The following is a 5,922-nucleotide window of genomic DNA, read 5'->3' as shown; positions in this document are numbered from 1 at the left end:
AGTTTGAACTGGTGATCCATGTAGTAATATGGATACATTTTAGACTCCTTAGGCTGCAGAAAGGAATGTAGGCATACAAGGGTTCCATTTACATAATGTTGTTAAAAATGCAAGCCCACGTTGAGGCCAGTGGTTGCCTGGGGCTGGGGGTGAAGGCAGTGAGGGACTTCAATGGGGCCACCCAAGGGAAGCTTCGAGGTAGAGGAAATGCCCTGTGTCCTGAATGGAGCAGTAGTTTCAATTGTATGTACATCTGTGAAAATGCATTTAGTAGTACAGTTTATCTTTTTAAATTTTTCTTTTGTTGAGAAAGCACTCACACTGCGTCCTCTCTCTCTTACCCCTCCAAAGGAGGAGGAGAACGATCATCAGTGGCGATTGGCAGTTGTGGAAACAACACCTAAAGCCAGCTTCATGCTCAGGAGAGAACTCTGCACCTCCTCCTCATGGTTTCGGGTACTCTACACGTTCAGAGAAACTTCTGTAGTAACAAACTATAGAAATGATCCCTCAAAGTATAGTCTTAAATGTACACTTTAAAGTGATGCAGTCTACTGTACCTAAATTATACCTCAGTAACATTCGTGTAATAATCTACTGTATTTCTCCATACTAGCAGTGAGCATTTAGAAAGTGAAATTTAAAAAAAAAAAAAGGAAATGAAATTCAATAGACAGAAAAGAGATGCAAGTCCACCACAATTAAATGCATAACAACACATATAACAAAGATCCCTGAAAACTATTGCTGAGATAAATTAAAGGAGATCTAAATAATTGAAAAAATATATATTACAGTCAGAGATTAGAAGACTCAATATTGTTGGAATATCAAATTAGCATTATTCTGATTCATACCGGAGAAGGCATTTTGGGGGCAAATTTACAAGCTAATTCTCAAATGTCTATGGAAATCAGGGTACCTAGAATAGCCAAGTTGACCTCGAAGAATTAAAATGGAGAAGTTTACTAAATTTCAAAGCTCACGATAAAGCTACAGTAATTAAAGCATTCGTTATGGTATAAGTAAACACAATGTAAATATATCAATGTGAGAAGGTAGAGAGTAAAAAATTTCCTGATACACATATACATTTATAAATTTTAGTTTTATTGTTTTCAATTATTTTCTTTTTAAGTAATCTACACCCAACATGGGGCTTGAACTCACAACTCTGAGATCAAGAGTCGCATGCCCCACCTATTGAGTCCTCCAGGTGCCCCTCAATTATTTGATTTCTAAAATAAAGCCACCAGTATGCTTCACCAGATTACGAAGGACTTTCCCTAAAAGTAAGTGGAATGGATGAACATCTATTAAAAAATAAGTTAATATTAAAACCCACTTTGTACCATATATTGATGTTAGTTGGAGATGTGAAAGCAAAAGTATTTTTATTAAGCACCATGTCTCACATTAATAGCTAGTGGTCAGAATAATATGCTATTAGCTTGTTGTGAAGATATTTTTCCAATGAAAAAGTTTAATCCAGGAGGTTTGGGGCAGGAATGAGGTCTAGGCAAAGGAAGCACCTATATGGAAAGATAGGAGTGAATGGAAAATGTGGGAAGGGGGCTTGGAGTAGGAGGGGGCTCTACCTGACACCTGGCCCCAGCACCTACAGCAAGGGGACCTTGGGCCAGTTACAGACCCTCTCTGTGACTTGGTTTCTTCATCTGCAAACCAGGAAAATGTAATACTTCCTTGACAAGTTGATTTTGAAGACTAGAAGTCCTAATATATATGAAATCATCACTCTCAAGAACTGTAAGGGACATCCATGATAGCAGAGAGTCTCCAAACTGACTAAACACCTGAGTGCAGTAACTAGATTCCAGGCCCCATGTAAACCCACTGAATCAGAATTGCTAGAAACCAGGTCTATGAACTGGTATTTGTACTAACTCTTCCAGGCTATTCTTATAATGATCCATTTATGAGTAGGAAACACTGAGTTGTATACCTTTTATCTAAAGCAGAGAAGTAGGAATAGCAGAACAAGGATATTTTCAACCCAGTCTCTAAGGCAGAAGAGAAACTGCGGAGGACACTCGCATTGAAGGGGACCTGGCCCATCTGACCCCATCTTAACTTCCTCCAGTTTACTGCAGAGACACAAACCCTGGAAGACATATGCCTCAGGCACCTGACAGTCCACCTTGAAAGCTGTCAGAGCTCTAATTTCGAATTCAATTTTCCTTTGAAAGGAAGTGAAATCTACCTGGTTTTGCCCATTGATGGACCGGTGTTCTCCAAGTTTTTTGCCTTACAGAAATAAATCCTCCTTGTCATATTGCTATTAATTCAAACTTCAACACAGATGTTCAAGGAAGAAAGTTTTATAAATAATGTAGCCACTAATAAGAAACCAGAGAGTTCTAACAAAACCAATAGACAACCGACAGAATGGGAGAAGATACTTGCAAATGACATATCAGATAAAAGGCTAGTGTCCAAACTGTATAAAGAACTTATCAATCTCAACACCCAAAGAACAAATAATCCAATCAAGAAATGGGCAGAAGACATGAGCAGACATTTCCAAAGACATCCAAATGGCCAACAGACACATGAAAAAGTTTTCAACATCGCTGGGCATCAAGGAAATACAAATCAAAACCACAATGAGATACCACCTCACACTGGTCAGAATGGTGAAAATTAACAAAGCAGGAAACGACAGATATGGGCAACGATGCAGAGAAAGGGGAACCCTCCTACAATGTTGGTGGGAATACAAGCTGGTGCAGTCAGTCTGGAAAATAGTATGGAGGTTCCTCAAAAAGTTGAACATAGAGCTACCTATGACCCAGCATCTGAACTACTGGGTATTTACCCCAAACATACAAATGTAGTGATCCAAAGGGGCACTTGCACCCCAATGTTTGTAGCAGCAGTGCCCACAATAGTCAAACTATGGAAGGAGCTCAGATGTCCATCAACAGATGAATGGATAAAGAAGATGTAGTGTGTATATATATATATATATATATCGGAATATTACACAGCCACTAAAAAACGGAATCTTGCAATTTGCAACGACATGGATGGAACTAGAGGATATTATGCTATGCGTAATAGGTCAATCAGAAAAGAAAATTATCATATGATCTCACTGATACGCAGAATTTAAGAAACAAAACAGAGGATCATAGGGGAAGAGAGGAAAACATAAAAAAGACGAAACCAGAGAGGGAGACAAATCATAAGGGACTCTTAATCTAAGAAACAAACTGAGGGGAACACCTGGGTGGCTCAGTCGTTATGCGTCTGCCTTCTGCTCAGGTCATGATCCCAGGGTCCTTGGATCAAGCCCCACATTGGGCTCCCTGCTCGGCGGAAAGCCCGTTTCTCTCTCTCCCACTCCCCCTGCTTGTGATCCCTCTCTAGCTGTGTCTCTCTCTGTCAAATAAATAAAAAAAAATCTTAGAAAAAAAAAAGGAAACAAACTGAGGGTTGCTGGAGGAAGGGGGTGGTGGGGATGGGGTAATGTGGTGATGGACATCGAGGAGGGTATGTGTTGTAATGAGCACTGGGTATTATATAAGACTGATGAATCACAGACTTGTACCCCTGAAACAAATAATACACTATATGTTAATTAATTGAATTTAAATTTAAAAAAAGAATGTAAAAATTAAATTTAGAAAAAATAGAGAGATTGGGTTCTCAAAGAAAAAAAAGAAACCAGAAAGTTCAGGACAGTGCAGCCCAGTAGATCACAATCACTGAGACTTTGGACACCCAAATTTAAAGGGAAATTATCCCTTCCTGTCATTGGATGTCATGCCAACTTCGGTGAGGTGGGAACAAAACTACCAATTCCAAAGACAGATGCATCGTTCTTGCCTCCAGATTGTATCTGACATCCTGACACCCATAACCATTTCAGGGAGCCTTTGGAAGAGTCCAGCCATCACTAGAAATGGTTTAGTGGAATGAAGAGGAGGCTCTGGAAATTATGCCAGGTCATAGAGAGGAGGATTAAATAGGACAAATGCATGATAACATGTTACTCTTACTGTTCCCAAACTGAAAGCAATAACTTACTTGCTCTTATAGTGTTTTTTCTAATTTTGTCTGTTTTTAATGTGGCCAAATAAATTATTTTCGTGTTTCTCCTCAGATTTCCCACTCTTTATTTATGGACAACAATACTACCTCAAATGATTATGATGAAAATAAAATGCCATAATATATGTACAGTACTTTGCAAAATGCTTAGGACAATATCACTCAATGAACTATTATTGTTATGATTACTTTTTTTTTTTGAGAGAGAGAGGAAGAGTGAGCATATAGGTGTGAGTGGGGGGGTTGGAGTGAAGGGGCAGAGGCAGAGGGAGAGAGAGAATCTTAAGCAGGTTCAATGCCCAATAGAGAGGCCCACAGGGTCTCATGACCCTGGGATCATGACCTGAGCCGAATTCAAGACTCAGATGCTCAACTGACTGAGACCCATGGTGCCCCTGTTTTGGGTACTTTTATTAGCATTGCAAAACACTCATCCCTGTGTGACTTCAAATAAGTCATGTAACTTTTGTAGCCTTCAGTTTTATCACTTTTAAGGTAAAGGGATTTGACAAATTTTTCTTCCAAAGAAAGTCAGGGTCCCACAAACACCAGAAAATAGACCCAAAAAAATGTGTCCCTTGCCTCCAGAGACACATCTAGTAAGAAGTTGCTATGGCTGAGTTCAAAGAGGTGGCTGCCTGTGTTCTCCTCTAGGATTTTGATGGTTTCCTGTCTCACATTGAGGTCTTTCATCCATTTTGAATTTATTTTTTGTATATGGTATAAGAAAGTGGTCCAGTTTCATTCTTTGCATTTAGCTGTCCAGTTTTTCCAACAGTAGGTGTCAAAGAGACTGTCTTTTTTCTGTTGGATATTCTTTCCTGCTTTGTCAAAGATTAGCTGACCATATAGTTGTGGGTCCATTCTTGGGGGCTCTGTTCTCTTCCATTGATCTATGTGTTTGTTTTTGTGCCGGGACCATACTGTCTTAATGAGTACAGCTTTGTAAGAGAGCTTTAAGTCTGGAATCGTGATGCCTCCAGCTTTGCCTTTCCTTTTTAGGATTGGTTTGGCTGTTCAGGGTCTTTTGTGGTTCCATACAAATTTTAGGATTGTTTGTTCTAGGTCTATAAAAAATGCTGGTGGCATGTTAATAAGGATTGCATTAAATGTGTAGATTGCTTTGGGTAGTATAGATATTTTAACAATAGCTGTTTTTCCAATCCATGAGCATGGGATGTTTTTCCATTTCTTTCTGTGTTCTTCAATTTCTTTTGTAAGTGTTCTGTAGTTTTCAGGGTAGAGATCTTTTACCTCTTTGGTAATTTTATTCCTAGTATCTTATGGGTTTTGGTGCAATTGTAAATGGGATCAATTCCTTGATTGCTCTTTCTGTTGCTTCCTTATTGGTGTATAGAAATGCAACAGATTTCTGTACATTGATTTTGGATCCTACGATTTTACTGAATTTGTAGATCAGTTCTAGCAATGATGTGGGTGGAGCTAGAGTGTATGATGCTAAGAGAAATAAGTCAGTCAGAGAAAGACAAATACTGTTGATTTCCCTTACCTATGGAATTTAAGAAACAAAACAGATGAACATAGGGATGAAGAAAAGAAAAGAACCATACAACAGACTCTGAACTATAGAGAACAAACTGATGGTTGCTGGGGGGGAGGTGGGCAGGGGGATGGGTTAAATGGGTGATGGGCATTAAGGAGGACACTTGCTCTGATGAGCACTGGGTGTTGTATGTACGTGATGAATCACTAAATTCTACTCCTGAAACTAATATTATACTCTATGTTAACTGGAAATTAAGTAAAAACTTGAAATAAAAAAGATAAAGCCTTTGCTGAATCTCACACAGCAATATCATTATGCAGTGTGCTTGGAGACTGGCATGG

At 39.0% G+C, this 5,922-nt stretch overlaps 1 non-coding gene across 1 annotated transcript; it reads right to left on the bottom strand.

Annotated features, from left to right (window-relative positions):
- Window positions 1-311: 311 nt before the first annotated feature.
- Window positions 312-525, bottom strand: LOC135364253 (small nucleolar RNA U3). The gene has a single exon (XR_010411175.1). It is a non-coding gene; the product is annotated as a small nucleolar RNA U3 (small nucleolar RNA).
- Window positions 526-5,922: the final 5,397 nt, after the last annotated feature.

Source organism: Mirounga angustirostris, unplaced genomic scaffold, assembly GCF_029215605.1.
Source record: "Mirounga angustirostris isolate CCGP_5_RB_7025 unplaced genomic scaffold, mMirAng1.0.hap1 SCAF_4, whole genome shotgun sequence".
In the NCBI taxonomy this organism is placed as follows: domain Eukaryota; kingdom Metazoa; phylum Chordata; class Mammalia; order Carnivora; family Phocidae; genus Mirounga; species Mirounga angustirostris.
This window is presented reverse-complemented; position numbering and strand designations above follow the sequence as displayed.